At 36.6% G+C, this 20,707-nt stretch overlaps 1 protein-coding gene and 1 pseudogene across 5 annotated transcripts in view; both read right to left on the bottom strand.

Annotated features, from left to right (window-relative positions):
* The window catches only part of ANKS1B (ankyrin repeat and sterile alpha motif domain containing 1B), a 1,043,795-nt gene that overhangs the window by 523,221 nt on the left and 499,867 nt on the right, over nt 1-20,707 (bottom strand). The window lies entirely within an intron of this gene.
* LOC136380755 (spindle and kinetochore-associated protein 1 pseudogene) lies at nt 19,640-20,345 on the bottom strand (annotated as a pseudogene).

Below are 20,707 nucleotides of genomic sequence, written 5' to 3'. Positions count from 1 at the left end.
AGCTTGTACAACACAAATATGAAACCTAAATCTGGCTCCAAATCTCTTGTTGTGATACAGATAGAATTTCCTTTCTTGTGCTGTTTTTCTCTCTCCGAACCTTTATTCATTTAACCCACTGAACTTGTACTGAACGCCAACTCTGTGCCGGGCACTGTGCAAGGCAATGGGGGTAAGAAACGAATAAAATAGAGTCCTGATCTCTTGAGAAGTCACAGATTTCATAATTTCATTGACTGAAGGGTAAAAAAATACAGTTGAAAGAACTGGAAATCATGAAAGTGGTGATTTCTTTCCAACATGTTTTTTAGGTGGCTTTCATTCAATACTTATGCCTCATGGTGGGCTCAGCTTCCCCCTTCCTCAGCCAAGTGACTCAGAGGCAACTACAATGTAGTGTTCTATTATTAGCCTTCTCAAATCTGATTATTCTAAGAAGCACTTCCCACTGGAAACATGGTAATCATGTTTAAATATAACTCTCCATGATCAATCTAAATCTCCAGATTCTTAACCAAGTTTCCTGTGGCTGAGAACTCTGCTTTTCTTTTTTCTCTTTTTAAATTAATCCACAATTTTATGATCTTTGGTTACTTTAGTGTGTAAGGGGGGAGTGTGTGTGGGTGCACACTGGTATGTGTGTTTGTGTGTGTGACTGTGTGTTTGTGTCCTTCTGTACTACAGTATCAAACAGAGACTCTCAATAAAGACCGTGGGCTCTTGCAGGCAGTGTTCCTCTCCCCCGTCCTCTGGTTGCTCTGTCTAGTGGGTCTAGAATTAAAGTTGTCAGAATGAGAGCTAAGAGGATGTTTGTATAACAACTCATCACTCATGGTTTGTATAATTAGAGCAGCTAACATTTATTGAGTGCGTCTTATGTACCAGGCGCTGGGCAACATGCCTGCTCTCATTTTTATCTTTGCATTAATCTCAGGACGTGTGGAGTTTTATTTATCCATTTTATCAAACAGGCTCAGAGGGGATGAATAATTTGGCCCACAGTACATTTAGTAAGTGAAGAGAATAGGATTTTAACTTAACGCTGTTTAGTCTTAGCCTGTATACTTAGTCACTAGGATAATATAAAATGTATACTACAGTAATATTAAAAATAAGAATGGTTTTTATATTCTTTGCAGCTTCATTTTCCAGGCTTTTTGTAACCAGAACAATGAGACTAAAACTGTTTATTTAATGCCGTCACAGACGTTGTTGCTGTTTTTTTTAAAAAACACGCTGTTAGAAAATTTCTGCCTCTTTGAATCTAGAAACACAAGGCTCTAGCTGACCTTTCAGTTATTTCTGAAATTTTGACCATAGGCCACTTGTTTTATTTCATGTTTGTATCTCCTGTAAAGAGGAGAGCTTATGAATTAATATAAAACATAAAAATGTCAATATCATGAAATGAAGATATAATTTTCATAGTAAACCTTTCTATAAATTACCTCACTATTTTTTTCAAACTGTAATAAGAATAAAAGCTATGATTACTTTTCACTTTTTCTTGGCCCTAAGCTACTATTCTACTACTTTTGAATAATGTGTCTGTTGGTATGTGGTTGCTGTTAACTGTATAAACTCAACTTTATGAACCTTTTAGAGTAATCAGTTGCCCAATTTTCCAAAGATCATATTCTGACAATGAATATAGTACATATTTATATACATGCCTATATTCAGGAAAAAAAAGATTAATAAAAAAATAAAACAAATTTTCCTAATAAGTAATTTTTAAAAATATAGTTCTGCTTTTTTTTGTTGTTGAGTATATTGTATTTTTTTAAATTAGATATTGCCATTCTGCTGGCTATGCAGTTACAGTGACGAGCACTTGCTTTATTGATTTATTGCTTCTTCTAGAGAGGGACAATCAGTGATCTGAACCTACTGCTGTTCCCACTCTTGGTGGGCCAATCACAGTCCCTTCAATCTGTTTATTGAGTTTGTCTTTATGGTTAATAGAGATGGCTATAATCAAATCAATTCTGAGACAAGTCACACTGAATGCTAAAAGTCTGATGTAAATGGTTCAGTCTAACAGATGATGAAATCTACAGGGTCATCTAACAATTAGTAGGCTTTAGGGGGAAAAAAGTCTTTAATTAATTGACTAGGAGAAAAAATTTATATTAAAAGGAATAAAATTAAAATCTAATCAAACATCAAAATTGCAACTAAATTACAGAACAATCATCATTCAGAACCACCTGAAGTCTAGTCGAATGGAAGGCCTACAACTAGGGGTATAAAGAAGAAGCCACATTGAGATTGCAGGACAGGCAGCGATGTGAACAGGCTGCTCCCACACCCATGTGCAGTAGTTTAAAATCAGGAGGGATATCTCAGCTGTGGAGGTCCACACTGATGATCCAGGGGTCCCAGTCTCACACCAGACTTCCCAGCCCAGGGTTCCAGAACTAGGAAGAGAAGTCTCTATAACTTCTGGCTGTAAAAACCTATAGGGATTGTGGTTAACTGAGACTGAGGACTGCTAGAGTCCCAGGCAGTTCCTCTTAAGTAGCCCAGACACAAACTTATTCACACTCACTCCCTCTGAGCTCCAGACTGGGACAGCAGCTTGAAAGGAACTAGGGAGGAACTGAATTGTCTGACATCATAATGAGAGCTGGGGGTCAGCTTTCTCTTAGACGAAAGTGCTGGCAGAAGCCAATGTTCTTTTTACGAGCCCTCCCCTGACAGAGTTGGCAGATGGATGCCATATCTGAGTTTCCATCAACCTGGCTGACACCCCTTGCTTGGTCCTGGTGTGACTCCCTGAAACCCCACCACAACCAACATGTGGGCCTATACAACCCTTGTCCAGTGGCTTTTCCATATAAATGGCCTCTCTTGCCTCATGCTTTGGACTCTCTTAAGATATCTCAAAAAAGGCCCTGGCCAGTTGACTCAGCAGTAGAGTATCAGCCCGGCTTGTGGAAGTCCTGGGTTCGATTCCTAGCCAGGACACACAGGAGAAGCGCCTCTCTGTTTCTCCATCCTTTCCCCCCTCCTTTCTCTCAGTCTCTCTCTTCCTCTCCCACAGCCAAAGCTCCATTGGAAATAAAGTTGGCCCAGGCCCTGAGGATGGCTCCATGGCCTCTACCTCAAGTGCTAGAATGGCTCTCATTGCAGAGGAGCAATGCCCCAGAGCAGCCAAGCAACACCCCAGAGGGGCCGAGCATTGCCCCTGGTGAGCATGCCGGGTGGATCCCGGTCAGGTGCATGCGGGAGTCTGTCTGTCTGCCTCCCCACCCACTTCTAACTTTGGGAAAAAAATACAAAAAGAAAAAAAACCCAAACAAACAAAATAAATAAAATATCTCAAAAAATAGCATATAGCCTCTGCATGCCCTGTACCTCTTGCTAAGGGGACCCAGGCCTGGTATAAGTGACAGCCAGCCTTGGTTCACAGCTTGTCCTCTCCTGGGTAACTCCAAACCCAGCAGAAGTATAAACCATCTTTCAATTGCTCATATCTTGTGCTAGGTGGTCCCAGGCAGGGCATAGGTAGTGGCTGACCTTGTACCTCCTTGGATGTCCCAGAGCCAGTGTACCCAGTACAGCTTCAGACCATGCCAGAGTACAACTCTACCACCTCCATGAGTGACACACTCAAGAGGCAGACTCGATGAGCACCAAAACCTCACTGTAGCAAGTCCTGGTCTGTAGGATCAATTCCTCCTCTGTTGTTGCAGGTGATCCAAGCAGCTGATTGGCCTGTGCGTCAATCACTTCAAGTAATGCCAGCAGCAATCAAGGCTCAACTATGACAGGACAAGGCATACAGCTCACACAGAGGAGCACTTGAAGCACCTAGCTAGGGTGACTGGAGAGGCTGCACCACTGGCCCTACAGAACACCTACTACATAAGGGTACTACTCTACAAAGCCCAGGAGAGATAGCAGCTCTACCTAATACATAAATACAAACACAGGGAGGCAGCCAAAATGAGAAGACAAGAAACATGACCCAATTGAAAGGACAGAACAGAACTCTAGAAAAAGAACTAAATAAAATGGGGGCAAGCATACTACCAGATACAGGGTTCAAAATAATGGTTATAAGGATGCTCAAGGAACCTAGTGAGAACTTTAAGTGCATGAAAAAAGGCATAGAAATCATAAAAAAATAACAAGTCAGAAATGAAATATACAGTAACTGAAATGAATAATGAATAGGAAATCAACAATAAAGTAGATGAAACTGAGAAGTAAATCAGGGTCTTAAAATATAAGGAAGCAAAATACACCCAATCAAAACAGCAAAGAAAAAGAGAGTCCAAAGAAATGAGGACAGTATAAAGAGCCTCTGAGATAACTTCAGGCATAGCACCATTTACCTTATGAGGGTGATGGAAGCAAAAGAGAGAAAACAAAAATTGACATTCTATTTGAAAAAGTAATGACAGAAAACTTCCCTAACCTGGTGAAAGAAACAGACATACTAGTCCAGGAAGCACAGAGAGTTCCAAACAAGATGAACCCAAAGAGACCCATGACAAGACATGTCATAATTAGAATACAAAAGGTTAAAGACAAAGAACTTAAAAGCAGCAAGAGAATAGCAGTTAGTTGCCTACAAGGGAGCTCCCATAAGACTGTTCGCTGATTTCTTGACAGAAACTTTGCAGGTCAGAAAGGAGTGGCGAGAAATATTCAAAGTGATGAAAAGAAAGGATCTACAACCAAGATTACTCTACCCACCAAAGCTATCATTTAGAATCAAAGAGCTTTCCAGACAAGAAAAAGCAAAAGGAGTCCATCACCTTCAAACCAGTATTACATAAAATGTTAAAGTATCTTAGGAAGAAGAGAAAAAAAAGATAAAAAGTATAAACAGTAAAATGGCAATAAATATATATCTCTACCAACAACTGAAGCTAAAATACAAAATAAATGAACAAGCAGAACAGAAACAAGATCATAGATACAGAGAATATTTTGACGACTGCCAGATGGGAGGGTAGATGGGAAAATGGGTAGAAATGTGAAGGGATTCGGAAGTACAGGTTGGTTGTTACAGAATAGCTATGGGGATGGAAGGCAGAGGACTAGAGCTAATAATATTCTCATAACGATGCATGATTACAGACAGGTACAAGATTTATCAGGATGGTCACTTAGTAAGTTATACAAGGATTAATCACTGGGGTGAACACTGTAACTAATAAAATATTGTATGCCAACTATAATTGAAAAATACAAAATGCTTTAAAAACTAAACTAAATTAAATTAAAAATATAATCAAAAGTAGAAGAGGGTAAAGGAGGGTAAGTGGTGGTGGAAGGAGACTTGACTTGGGGTGGTGAGCACACAGTACAGTATACAGATGATGTATTATAGAACTGTACACCTGAATCCTGTACAATATAATTTTATTAATCAATGTCACCCCAATAAATTCAATAATCAAAATAAATAAAATGTATTGGGTTTTAAATTTTAAAAAAATAAGAGTATTAAAATCCCCCAAAAATTAGGCCTGAGGAAAGAATTCCTATAAAATGCTCAAATGATTTTTCACACAGACCTATCCATCTAATGAATAGTTGCTGACTATGACAAATGCAATTCATTATCATTTTAGAATGACACGAATTAAAGATAATTATAAACTATCATTCCAACACAAAATGTAGCGTTGATGATACATTATATTGGGATTTTGATTTCCCCTATTTATTGAACATTTACTGAGATTAGAACATCATAGTTCAGACTTGCAAAAGGAAAAAAAACAAACACATAAAATACAGATCAGATCACAGCCAATTATGATAAACTCTGTGGAGCACCTACATGTTGATTGCAGTAAAATTTTGTTTTATTTACATATTTAGAAATTACTTTTCCATTAAAAGGAAGCTAGAGCAAAATAAAAAGGCTCAAGGCCACTTGTTTGGGGGATTTTAGGAAGTAAAATGTTGTGTTCAGTATTCAGTCGGTGTAAGAGGAAGATAAAATGTACAAACTTCACTTCTGCTTGTTCTGTCTGTGGGTGAGTTTTGGTCAGTCTGGTTTGGTGCACAATGTGAGTGTTTAGATGTACAGTTTGGTTGTGTAGTTTTGTTGAAATTTTGATGTAGAGGTAAAGGCTGGACAAAAATGAAAATGTAAGTGCTAGTTGGTGACCAGACCAAAAAATCTGTGAAAAAATGAACTCTCTTCTCACTGAATGGATAGAATTATCAATCACACAATAGGAAAGAAAGAGACACTAACAGGAATTATGTATTACATTGTATTTGGGGTACTTTATTAGGATTATGGAAAGGAAATCATGGGATAACCCTGTGATAAAAAGGATTTTATGAGGTATTTATTAAATGTACATAATATATTTACTCATTCATTGGTTCAATCAAAAACCCTGAGTATACACTATGAGCCAGGCACTGGATGAACCAAATAGACCTGGTGTAACGCTGATGAAATTTTAAATCAGAAATTTTAAATCAAATTTTAATAACCATTACAGTAAAATGGAAACACTCAAATTCATACAAATTATAAAAACTCTTCAAAAGTATTTATATAAAGTAGTCAATGTTGCATGAGAAAATATAAACCAATAGGAAGCCATGAAAGAGACTAGGGTCAAATAAAGTTAGTCTGAGGAGGCCAAGGAGGAGATTGCATTTAGGAAGGGGGAAAAGGTAGGATTTGCTCAAGTGGAGTGGGAAGGGCATATCAGGCAGGCCAAGCAGGTAGGAGAAACATATGCAAGTGAAAGTTTTCTTAGCTGACACCACAGCATGAGTGTGAAGATGTACTGAGGTTTTAACTCTGCATCAATCTCCGTACAACGAAGAGTCACATGGCGTTTATCCATGAGTCTCTTTCCAATGGGACAACATTGAAGATTTATTCTACTGTGAAGAGAGTTCATCAGGTTTTTCAGAACAAATGAGGTGTTGCCTATTTACATGACAAAAGGATTGTTTGGTTTACAAAGAAATTTGCCACAGCAAGGTTATTTAGATAGTAAAATTATTTTACATATTAAAAACATAAAGCTGTTTTCTAAAATGTGCTATCTTCTCCTGCGAAGAACACATGTATTTTACCAAAAAAATGTATCATCTCCTTTCAATAAAAAATAGCAACCCTACCATTTCATTTTATTTGGGTATTAATGTCAAGACTCAAATAGAGTATGTTTTTTTTATTCTCTTTGAAAGCACTTTTCAGAGGTCATTGCAGGGTATGTCATAGATATTTTTAAAGAGGGAATGAATGAATGAATGGTAAGTATAACACTGTTTTTCAATGACATGCCAGGTATATGAATTATTATAATGGCTTGGGAGCAAATTTCATCTAACATCTTTCCAATTCCCCTTCATTCAATGGCTTTTCCAGTGTCACCTATCAAATGTTTCAAATAAAAAAACATCAATTATAAGCAACCCAAAGAATCAAATTTGGCAAGATAGATTTGGCTTTTCCCCTCTTACATACTAAAGTATAAAGTTATAAATACGAACTAATTTACTTTAGACTTGCTTCTTGTCACTCACCTAATTAATAAAACCAATTTCATAGAATATAAAACATGTTAAAATTGAAGATGACATTAAAAGCTATCTATAATTCTAAATTTCACAAGGATTTAAATAACATAGTGATATGAGAGACCCAGAAATTAGTTGTCCTGTTCTTTAGACTAATTGGGTTCAAATGTTTGCCTTTGTGACATATGCAGAAGGTCCACCTGCTTGCTAAGCAATCTTAGCAAATTCACACACAGGTCAGAACAGTCATGTTTGAATAAAATTTATTTAATTTTATTTGAATAATATTTTTTGGTGGCCATCAAGCAGACTCTGAGACAGAAAATCTACACTTCAGTTATTTCTGATCTAAAACATTTTACACTTAGAAGATTTAGGAAACCCATCAGAAATGAAATTTGGGCCTGTCAGTCACTTAGCCATTTATCTTGGATTACATTTCTGTTTCAAGAACAAAAACAACTTATTCTAACTACTTTCCTAACCCATTTATCTTTGGGGATCCATTTACTTATCAATCCATCCACCCATCAATCCATCATTTCTATATCTATATCTATCTGTCTAGAACAAATATTAATTGAGGGTATATAGCATACTAATGTTGTTCTGAACCCCGGGGTTTCAGTAGTGACTTCACAAGGTGCCTATACTCATTCTAGAGAGGTAAACGGACAACGAAGAAGTAATCAAGCAATTTCAATATGGATAAATTGTATGATGAAAAACAATGCAAGGTAGGAGAAGATGGAGACTATTTTAAATGAGGGGCCAGGGAAGGCCTCTCCCCTGCTTTCCCTACTCTATCATTTTTTTCCTGTTAGCTGAGCACTTCCTGCACACTGCTGACTCTCGAGTCTTCGCTCTCTCTCCTACTATTTGCTTTTACTTCATTTCTGCCTCTCAGAAAGAGTGGATTAGAGGGTGGAAATAGTGTATGACAATGTTGTTCTTGCTGACAGCTCTACAGAGAGATTTGGTTCAAAGGACATTGACAATAATGGATAAAATGAGGTGTTCTTGGATTTTAACAATATACTTTTTTTTTTATGCCACCCTGGGCTCATATATCAATAATTTTCTGAGTGGCCTCAGCATATCTAGGCTCTGGGAATATGTCTGGCACTGGTCATTTATAACACATTAAAATCACAGTTTAGTAGTCTGCTTTAATTGGTTCACCTCTAAATTTGCTAGGAAGTCATCTTGAATCTTTAGCAAAGAATCTGTACTTGGAGATTCCCTTGAAGTCATAAAAAATATTAATGTACCTATTTTATATATTGAGTATTTTCTGAGTATGTCTTTCTGCATATATTATGTGCATATTTTCAAACAAATAAAATTAAACTGTTTTCAATTCTTTGACTTGTGTATCAAGGGCTATCACTAAATTGGTGGTAAGAGCTTTGGGCAATGTATTAGTCACTAAGTACTGTTTACCGAAAATTGTGATACCTACTAGCAATAGGATAAAGGCCTGTGGGGAATAGCTTAGATCAGAAAGAAGTAGTTCCTTGCAGTTACAAGGATAGAGAAAAACTCTCTTAATATTTCTAAAGAGAAAGAAAATGAATATGGTGATTTAGATTCTCAGAATCCTTGAAAATACAGACACAAAAAGGAATTCTTGTTTCATGGAAATTCTTGGGAAGGTAAGTCATATTCTAAAGCTAAAATTAGAAGTCAGCTCTTTGCATGGCAGCTGTCAGAGGGGAGGAGGTTGCAGAGCTGGGTGAAAAAAGTGAAAGGATTAAGCCTAAAACACAAAAACAAAAACCCAGAGACACAGACAACACAGCATGGTGATTACCAGAGAGGAAGTGGGGTGGGAGAAGGTATGGGGGATAAATGGTGATGGGTGGGGACTTGAACACAGTACAATATACAGATAATGTATCATAGCGTTGTACACCTGAAACCTATATAATTTTATTAATTGCCCCAATAAATTCAATTTAAAAAATTTTTAAAAAGAAAGAAAGGAAAAGAAATACAGTGGTCTGTTTTAGGATAATCTCTCATCATGCATCAGTACTGAAGAAAACTTGAAAAACCAGGAAAATTTTCCTAGAATCAAAGAAGCCTGGTGTGGGACAGGATGTTAAAAATCAACTAGTCCAACTCTCCATTTAGAATCACTGGGCAACTTCCCTTCCATAAATGTTCAGAGTCCAGAAGTGGAGAACTCGTTCCTTTCTGATGCAGTGCACTTCTTTAATGGATGCCCACACGGTTGGTGAAACATTCCCGCTTGCTGAATGGCAATCTACTGTATTTCTCTTTTAAGTTCTATTTCCATTACAGAAATTGAACCACACATTTGGGGACTCTTTTTACTTTCAAGTTACATTTTAACTACAAACCAGCGCTTGCTGGAGCCGTAGTATAGATTTTAGACTCATAATTTAGACATTTGGAAGGTGTTGTAAGGGCAAGTGGGACGAGCAAAAGGCCTTAGTCTTGTGCTCTAATCTAAAATTTCTTGAAGTTCTTCACCAACAGTTACTGGGTATTCAGTGGATCTGGTAAAGGGCTTATTTCCAACCTGGATTGTTTCTTGTGAACTGTGCCCTCCACACCTCATGAGGTGCAAATGGGGGTTAGTCCTTTAAAGGTGATCTAGCCTGAACTTTTTATTTTTTTTATTTTTATTTTTTTTATTATTATTTTTTTTAATAAATTTTTATTAATGTTAATGGGATGACATTAATAATTCAGGGTACATATATTCAAAGAAAACATGTCTAGGTTATCTTCTCATTAAATTATGTTGCAAACCCCTTGCCCAGAGTCAGATTGTCCTCTGTCACCCTCTATCTAGTTTTCTCTGTGCCCCTCCCCCTCCCCCTAAATCTCTCCCTCCCTCCCTCCTGCGTCCTCCCTCCCCCCACCCCTGGTAACCACCACACTCTTGTCCATGTCTCTTAGTCTTGTTTTTATGTTCCACCAATGTATGGAATCATGTAGTTCTTGTTTTTTTCTGATTTACTTATTTCACTCCGTATAATGTTATCAAGATCCCACCATTTTGCTATAAATGATCTAATGTCATCATTTCTTATGGCTGAGTAGTATTCCATAGTGTATATGTGCCACATCTTCTTTATCCAATCTAATATTGAAGGGCTTTTTGGTTGTTTCCATGTCTTGGCCACTGTGAACAGTGCTGCTATGAACATGGGGCTACATGTGTCTTTACGTATCAATGATTCTGAGGTTTTGGGGTATATACCCAGTAGAGGGATTGCTGGGTCATAAGGTAGTTCTATTTGCAGTTTTTTGAGGAACCACCATACTTTCCTCCATAGTGGTTGTACTACTTTACATTCCCACCAACAGTGTATGAGGGTTCCTTTTTCTCCACAGCCTCTCCAACATTTGTTATTACCCATCTTGTTGATAATAGCTAATCTAACAGGGGTGAGGTGGTATCTCATTGTAGTCTTGATCTGCATTTCTCTAATAACTAATGAAGCTGAGCATCTTTTCATATATCTGTTGGCCATTTGTATTTCTTCCTGGGAGAAGTGTTTGTTCATGTCCTCTTCCCATTTTTTTATTGGATTGTTTTGAACTTTTTATTTAACTCTAGTGAAAGGTGAGTTCTCAAGAGGCTAATTCTTTCTCTTTCTTTCTTTCTTTCTTTCTTTTTATTTAATTAATTATGTTTACATAGATTCTAGGGTCACCCCAAATGTATCCCCTCTCCCCCATATTCCCCTCAACATCTCCTTTGCCCTCCTCCCTACAGAAGCCTACCCTCTTCCCTTCAGGTTTATCTCATCCTATCACCCCTTTCCCTCTGTCCTCTTTTCCTCTGGTCCCTTTGATCCCTCCTCTGTCTCAATTCCGTTCCTCAGTTCTCATTATTCCTTGGATTCCTCAAATGAGTGAGGTCATATGATATTTTTTTTTTTCTCTTCCTGGCTTATTTCACTTAACATAATAGTTTCCCTCCATATTGTTGCAAAAGATAATATTTCCTTCTTTTTCATAGCCCCATAGTATTCCATTGTATATATAAATATATATACCACAGTTTTTTAATCCACTCATCCACTGATGGACACTTGGGCTGTTTCCAGATCTTTGCTATTGTGAACAATGCTGCCATAAACATGGGGGTGCATTTCTTTTTTTCAGTCGGTGATATGGTGTCCTTGGGATATATTTCTATAAGTGGGATGGCTGGGTTAAAGGGCAGTTCCATTTCTAATTTTTGCCCGAGGTCAGTCGCATAGTCATTATGTCAGAGTTGAGACTAGAGAGTCTGAGGGCCCATGTATCTCAATCATTGGTTCAGTGCCCTCTCCAGTAGAGGAATCCCAAGACCAGTAGTTAACGAGTAGTTAGCATCAACTATGGCTGTTCCCTATTGACCCAGCTCATCTTTGGCTGGCAGTTTATGAAACAAGTGACTGATGTGACCAAATGAATAATCATGGCTTATTTAACCATATCTGGACCTAAAGGGAACTATTTAATTTGTTTTCACATCAACATTTAACACAAAGATTTAAATATTATAATTCTATAGAAAAGTATAGAGAGTAAGAATCAATATAGCTGCCAAAAAGCTTTATAAACTTGCCTCGGATTATTAAGACAGAATAGATACATTTATACATAGCTTCCAGTGCATCGCTTTCTGTTTCGCTTACATCCATCCCTAAATTTATCGTCTATCATTTTCCATAGACTGGATTGGTAAGAGTTTCCTATGGGGCTTTTATTTTATTTTTTTTAATTAAGCAAATATTATAAAATAATGTTTGATTATATCAACTTGGGGCTATATAAGTGTTTGTTCTTACATTTTCATTTATGCACAGGTTTTGCTCCTAAGCTCCCTTTTCCACACCATTATCATTTTGTCTATATTTGCATCAATCCCATATCATTTTTATTACTATAGTTTCATAAGATTTGGAATCTGGCAAGACAAATCCTCAATATAGATTTCAAAATCATTTTTACTTATTTCAGTTCTTTGTTTTTTCTCATTAATTTTAGTATATGTTTGTCAAATCCCACCAAAGATTCTGTTGAAATATTATAAAGACTTTAAATTTTTTAGAATTTAGAGATACATGCTATTTCTATGCTATTGAGTTAGCCAATTTTGGACATGATCTATTGCATAATTTGCTCATATCTTTCTTAACTTTCACAAATGTTTTATAGTTTTTTTTCCAAGATCTTGCACATCTTTTATGCCTAGGTAGCTATAGATTTGCTATTGTAAAGGAGGGGTGTTTCATATCATGAGCTGGTATATAAGGATGCCATTGGTTTTATATATCAATCTTACACCTGAACTCTGTAACAGTTTGTAGTTTCTTTGGACATTCTATGGTACAACCATATAGACCACTGTAGTTTCAGTTTGTGTCTTCCTTTACAACCATTATGCTTCTTATTTATTTTTATTTTATTGGTCATAACCCTGGTATATTTGAATATAAGCAGTAATGTATTTTTTGTGTATTTAAGATAGAATATTTTTATCAGTTTAAAAATAGTATCTTCTATTCATAGTTTGTTAAATCTATTTTTTAATCTTATAACTGTAGAATTTTCTCAAATGTACTTTATTCTTACTGGAATAACTATATGTTTTTCTCTTTTCATTTGTTGACATTAAAAATTTTTCATTATTAATGAAACATTCTTGTATTATCATTATAATAACCAGTTAATTTTTATAGACCCATAAATTCTGATATTCTCAGCTGAAAGTCTTGTTTGGAGGAAGGATTTTTAAAGTAGAATGTACAATGTATAAATCCTGACATTAACGAGTGGTACATCCTAATGTATATATTTGTGTACAAAGGTATACACACAAATTTACATAAACACAGATATATCTGCTCACAAATAAATATATATGTAAACATTTACAGATATATAGAACAGAATATAAAAATACTGTGTCCATTTTATTGCAGGACAATTGCTAAAGTTCTTATTGTTAGTAACATTGAATTCTAACAGCCATTTAAAATAACCATGTTTTATAATTAGTGTAACAGTGAGAAAAAATTAAGTGAGGATCTACAGAATTTTTAAAAAGTCTAAGCAATTTTATAAACAATACTCATTTGGCTAAACACCATGGTGTCCTCTTAGAAACATTGCTTAAAATTCTTAACGCTCATTTTCTGTTCAGTAATCATACTTTAGAGTGAAGTGGCAATGTAAGGAGGAAAAAGAACTTACTATAAATAGTATGTGAAAGTTCCTTTATATAGATCTGTATAGTGTTGCTAGGGAACATGGATTCTTAGCACTTGAAAAACCTAGAAAACCAAGTTTCTTACTTGGTTCATTTGGCCCTGATGATCAAAATTTATTTAATTTAACAGAGAGCTGCTTTCAATGAACTCCTGATCAAATGTGGTAAAGCAAGAAAGCACATGCTTAGAGTCCAAAGACTTGCATTCCAGTGCTGACCCCACCAATTACTAGTCTCTCTAGGATTCAGTTTGTATAGTGTATAATGGCAATATGACTGGGTGCCTTATAGTGTTGTCATGAGATTAGTGCACGTGAGAATTTTTTTTTTTTTTTAAATGAAGACAATACAAGTAAATGTGCAGGGATTTGTAGCTAAAAGACTTAGCTTTTAAAAAGTATGTAAGTAGCATGTTTATTTCTGAGAAATAATAAATTTCAGATAAGTATAAAGAAAAATAACTTGTAATATAATTAAGCAGTGTATTTTCCAGATTTCTCTCCCTCTCTCCCACTTCTCATAACTACTTAATTGAGCACTTGCCAAAACTTTACCTATATGTATACAGATATGTAATCAATGAAAAAAGTGGCTCCTCAGAAATTTGGGGTAAGGACACTGATATAAATCAAACAAAGTAATATTAGGCTGTTCGATAAATGTAGTATTTATTGGTTGTCTTAGTTTGATTTGCTAGTCTTTGCATTCAGATCTCAGGGACAAAGCTTCCATTTAGATTTAATCCTTTCAACAAACTATTAGTGAACAGATCTTGCAGATTTCATTGTTGCAGACTACAGACTCCCCTTTAGCTGTCTGGAACAGAAATGAGTTTATACACGGTATTAAGTAGCTCACAGAATGTTTGGAAGGCGAGAGAACCAAGCTTAAAGTTTTTACAATCAGAAACAAGGCAGCCAGAGGTCAGGTCAACAAAAGAAATACCCACTACTCACACTACCTGATCATTCCAGAACTACTCATGGGTGTCACTCATGAGAATCTGCACCCAAGCCTAGATTTAAGACATTCCACTGAAACTGTCCCAAAAGCAGCAGCCACCACTACCATCATGATTGTCACATGGCTGCTGTTTTCTCAGCTCCCTTCTGCCTCTAAGTTTGCTCAGTAGATCCAAATTCCAACTAGAAACTTAGCTTCAAAGGATTCTAGAAATAAAGTGGGGTTTTTCGGGGGGGGGTGCTGTTCTATGGTAAGAAGGTGAGATATAATGGAGCTGGAATAAGAAAGGAGTAAGGCAATCTGTATTACCTGCTAACAGGCTGGTGCTATAATGGCTAGGATGGGAGGAAGCCAGAATTATAACCCAGGCTTTCCAATCCAACTTTTTCCTTCTTAGCCACTATGATAGTAATAGTTATTTGTTTCCATGACTTCTCTCATAATTTATGAGGAGCAAGAATCTTTCTGATTCAGGAGGTATTTTTTATTATGACACACTGGGTGCCATTGATTTTTCATTCAACAACCTTTCACTGAACATTTACTAGGTGCCAGGTACTCTACTAGGCCCCCTAGCAATATGGGGGTGAACAAAATGGATATAGCTTATACTCATGTGAGGATTCATATTCAGCAGCAGTCGTTAGACTGAAAAAATTAAACATTAATTAAACACAACTTTTATTACCTGTGGCATGACAGAAACACTCAGGATAATAAGAGAACATATAAGTGGGGAATTTAAGCTAATTTTGGAGGACAGGCAAAGAAAGTTTTCTCCAGGTTAGTGACTTAAATTATAGAGACTTGTAAAATGAGTAGGTGCTGGCCAGAGTAGGGAACAGGCTCTGGATGGGGAGTATTGCAGACACACGGATTGTACAGTGTGAGGAGGCCTGGAGGGTGAAGGGGAACAGAGAGAAGGCCAGTGTGGCTGGTATACAGACAACAAGGAGGAAACTGAGGGGGCTATAAGACCAAAGAGGTGGGGACTAATCAAATGGACCCTGACTGAATGGGTGGGTGCACCAGTGGGGGGCAGCTGCGAAGCCTTCTGAGATTTCCTTTTACACTGAGATTTAATGATTCCCCCCCAAAAGCCAGGAAGTTGCTCCATTTTTAAGAAGAAAAGTGAGGCTAGGGTGGAAAACAGGCCTACACTTATTCGAATACGTTAATAGTCTACCTTACCATTTTACAAGTAATCACTTTGGTAGAGACGGTGGATTCTGCAAGGAGAAAAGTAGAATAGCCCCCATTATCTAACACCTGAGAGTAAAATGGTAAAACTAGAAGACTATCTTAGCATAGTTAAAATTAAGCAGATGGTTAATTTGGCCTTTGAGGTAGCATTTAAGTGGCCATTGAGATAACATTTTGTCTTGATGAATAAACACAAATCTTTAGAACTTTGCCTAAAGCTCCTTTCCAAACAATGGAAATGTACACAGTGCTTATAGGAACAACACTAGGAGCTGTTTCTTAATATATTTTTAATTAAATAAAAAAGTCAGAGTGCACAATTTCTGTCAAATGATAAATGCAAGTATATTTCATTTATATATGTAGAAAGAATCCTCAAAACTACTCCATCAATATCTAATACAGGTTTTCAAACTTTTGAAAGATTTGTATTATTATATAATCCAAAGTAATGGTTAAAATCACATATTAACTGCCATGTATATCTTTCAAGTCTATAAATGAAACGTCTGGCTGTTCAAACACATTCAATGAGCAGGAGCCATATTCAGCAAAGAAAATTTAGTAACCTTCTGGACTCCTCAGGAATAGAGCCAATATCTCATGATTTGTAATTGTTTTAAAATAGATGGTTTACTTCTCTGTTACTTGAAGTTTGTTATCACAGGCACATACTTGAGTCTCAATCACTGTACTTGACATTCAGGAAACAACCTGTCCCAGTCAAGCCCAAGCTCTACCTCGATCAGGTGTCCCTGATTTGACTTCCTGCACACTCCTGCTTATCAGCAGGGCTGGCAGTCTCTTCAAGACTACTCTTGAGGCGGCTATGAGGATGCTACTGTTAATTGCCACTGGAGGAAAGACATGACCAACACACAAATTAGTTGCAATAATCACACAGGCAATTTATTACTCACAAGTCCTTTTGGCGTGCCTGGGTACAGCTTAAGGGGGCCCCATCAGTGTGCTCCTCTAGGCTGTCTTTGGTCAGAGCTCAGAGCAGCGTGGAGACGGTCCACATCAATGTTGGAGTCTCGGCGACTACTATAGCAGGGGCCCCTCAGCTTTAGTACCTTTTCTGGCCAACGCCTTCTAACAGATGTCAATCCACAGGATTATCACCTCAAACCACTTTTTTTGGGAGTTCCTCGCAAGGAATCCCTTCTATGTCAATCTACTGAAATGTTTACATCAAACCACTTTTTAAGATGTTCTCATTTACACTAACTTACAAAGTTAATGTAAATAACACCAAGCCACTTCTTATCTATATATAACTTCACACACATATTTCAATACTAACTGGGCCCTGCTTGTAAGTCAGAGTCTGTTTATCACATTTCAGAGTTATGGCACCAAGCCACTATATTAATTCCTATCCAAATGGCATAACTTTATTTAATTTTAATAATTATTTTTAATATCATTTTAATTACTTTTATATATCTTCCATATTTTTATATTTCTATATATATAATTACTATAGCCTTATATTACTACAGCACAACCTTACTTTTCTTTTTCTTGTCTGTTTCTTTCCCAGGTTAATGGACAAGCATAAAGACTCCAGTGGAAGGTTAACTGCTTTCTGTCCTTGGAATCTCATTGTCTCCTGACTACCTGGGACTCCACTTTCTTCTCAGCAGCTACAACCTTTTCCTCTAAACTATTTAGTTCTTTCCCCTCAGAAGATAATAACGATCAATTCTCTCTTGTGGCAAAAACAGACAAAAATAATAATAAAACAACTCTTTATATGTCTCCCTTGATTGACAGCCCTTGTTTCCTTTTTTCTTCACATCCAAAATGTTCAAAGAGTAGCTGGTATTTGCTGGTTCCTCCTTTTCACCTCTCACCTCTCTACTGTGGTCTGGCTTCTGCCTCTAGGCTCCAATTAACCTGCTTCTGAAAGCCTCACCAGTGGCCCCAGTTGCCATTCTCAGTGGGCACTTTTCAGGTGTTTTTGGGTTGATCCCTCAGCAACACTTGATATTAATCAGATACTTCTTGAATCTGATGGCGCCATGAGAAGAAATATACCTGGTTCCCTGAATCACCACATGGAAGGGTGCTTACCTCGCACTTGAACTATTATTACATGTGCAAGAAATAAATTTGTGTTGTGTTAAGCCACTGGGGCTTATGAATTGTTATAGCACCTAGCATTTTTTACCCTGGTGATCACATAAATATAATTAGGTCCTTTCTTACCTAGTCTCCATGATTAGCCTCAATTGTCATCATTATTCCTGTGAACTCTATGCCCTAATTATTACACAAAATATTTTGCATGTGTGTGTGTGTGTGTGTGTGTGTGCTATTGACCTTGCTATTCTTAATTCCTTTTCCTATTATCTGTTGACACATTCATTTCATTAGCCTCACTTACAGCTTCTGAGAAAGTTTACCTGTTTCTGACAAGCATTGCATCTCATATACTCCTGGCTATGGATTGAATGTTTGTATCTACAAAATTCTTATGGTGAAAACTATTCTCCCAATATGATGGTATGTAGAGGTGAGCTTTGGAAGGGGATTAGGTAAAGAGTGCGAAGGGGATTAGGTTAAGAGTGCGAAGACTTCATGAGTGGAATTCTTTGCCCTTATAATGGAGATCCAGAGAGCTCCTTGCCTTTCCTCCATAGGGGAACACTGTGAAAAGACGTCTGTCTATGAACTCGGAAATGGGCTCTCATCAGGTATTGAATCTGCTGGCACTTTGATCTTGGATTTCCCAGCCTCCAGAACTGTGAGAAATAAATTTGTTTATAAATGACCCAGTTTATGGTGTTTTTTTTAATAGCAGCCTGAGTTGTCTAACACATTCCTCTATTGTAGTACTCATAATATTGTATCAATTGTTTTCTGTCCTCAACTGAATGTTTTGAGGAAAACACCATGTATTTGCAGTATATTGCCACTGTCTAGCATTATGTCTGACACATGATAAGAAGATCTCAGATTTGTAGAATATGTAAATTTTAAGAATTTCAGGTAGCTGTGTGAAATCCTGTTGAAATGACAAATGCTGGTCCTTTAAATGAAATTCTATAAGAACATTAGATTCTGGCAAAGTAGAACACGTTCATGGTTTTATATTTTGTTTTCCTTTAGTTAAGCCCCTAGCTATTAAAAATTTATAAATTTTTAATTTCTAAAAAATTAAACTTTTAACATTGGTTTTAAAGATTACTTTGGGCAACCACTACATGAACTAAATAAATCCCTGTATCTACTTTTCTTAGAGGTGATTTTCTATGCACAATAAATTTATCTCTTGCAAATAATATTTGCACATAATTAGTTATATGGTTTTTGTATTCCAAATGTATATTTAATTAGCTATAAGCAATAGAAAACAGATTTATCCAGTCTGCTGTGGAAGTGCTAATGTGATCTTACTTTATTTTATTTTTTTCATCTCAATATACTCTTATTAGTTTCATTACAGGTTGATGTTTACAGATTGGTTTATACTGAATGCATTTCAGGTAAGCTATTTCCTAATGACATATGGGTAAGTAGAATAATCACATGGACAGGCTGCCTCCAAATTCAACTTTTGCCTATAGACTGAAATGCTGTTGATGGAATTTAGACACCAATAACCTTTAACTCCAAAGATCTGAGTATTCTTGACCTTGTCTCCTTGACTTTTTCCTTCCATTATTACATCTGCACTTGTCTTACTGGGGTCTGCTGCACTCTCTCTCACAGCCTCCGGCAGTGTCGTAAGATTCAGTATCACGTGAAAGCTCTTGTCAGCTTTCAAAGCTGTCAACAACTTTTTGTGAGCTTCCACTATAAATAATGAACTTCGGTATCCTTTGTTTCTTCATCAATGAGTCTGTGATAGAGATCTCTGGCATAGAACTCATAAAAGACTTTTGGATGATGGAGGATCTTCTATTTACTACTACCTAATTGATTTCTTTAATAACATCATTAATTTGACAATACGTTAAGTGGGATTTCATGTACACAGGAATGCCATTAAAGTCCTCAGAAGTTAGTAATGGCATTTCTTTTTTGCTCTTGAGAGAGCTTCTTTGTGGCTCAAGGTTCCTCAATTTTTGACAGGTTCTTCATGGTCAAAATCTGATACATTGACAGGTTCGAGGTTATTGTTACTTGAAGCAAATGAGGAGGGATGTTTTCTTTGAGATGTTCCACATCTTTATAATCTTTAAGTAATTCATAGAGTTCCTTGACTGAATTAGTAATTTGTTCTTGATACTGAATATCCAACTCCAGTTTATTTAAAAGTTCATTTGCTACCATTATCTCATCTCTTACTTTATTTAATATAGTTTTCAAGATAGTTTCTTGATCACAGTTTCTTAATGACATATTTTTTTATATTGCCAATCTTTTCATTAATATGAGAGCATATTTGTTCCAGATCTGAAGAGGCCATCCTTTAAGCCTCCTCTGCCTGCTTCTGATGCCAGGATCCCCAACTTCCCAGGGTCTGGGAACAAAGGGTCCACTTGGTGCTGAGTGGGAAGCCATTCAAACTCTGGTCTTGGCTGGAAGCCAGGGATCTGAAGACACCACTAATATGATTTTTTTTAAAAATTAAGAGCACTAATTTTGTTATCAGTTTTATATCCCTTAATAGGTAGCACTTTTCTCTTGGTAATCACTAGTGTTTTCAAATGGATTTAAAAGAAGCAAAGCATTGAAGCTAATGCTTATTTTGACATTTGTTGGCTGTGGGCCACATCCTTTCCAATTTCAAAAAAGACAACCTGGAAAAGTCTGTGTTTAGAACAAATT

The sequence above is a fragment of the Saccopteryx leptura genome, chromosome 1 (genome assembly GCF_036850995.1).
Source record: "Saccopteryx leptura isolate mSacLep1 chromosome 1, mSacLep1_pri_phased_curated, whole genome shotgun sequence".
NCBI lineage: Eukaryota > Metazoa > Chordata > Mammalia > Chiroptera > Emballonuridae > Saccopteryx > Saccopteryx leptura.
Note: the sequence above shows the minus strand (reverse complement) of the source record. Positions and strands in the feature narration are given on the sequence as shown.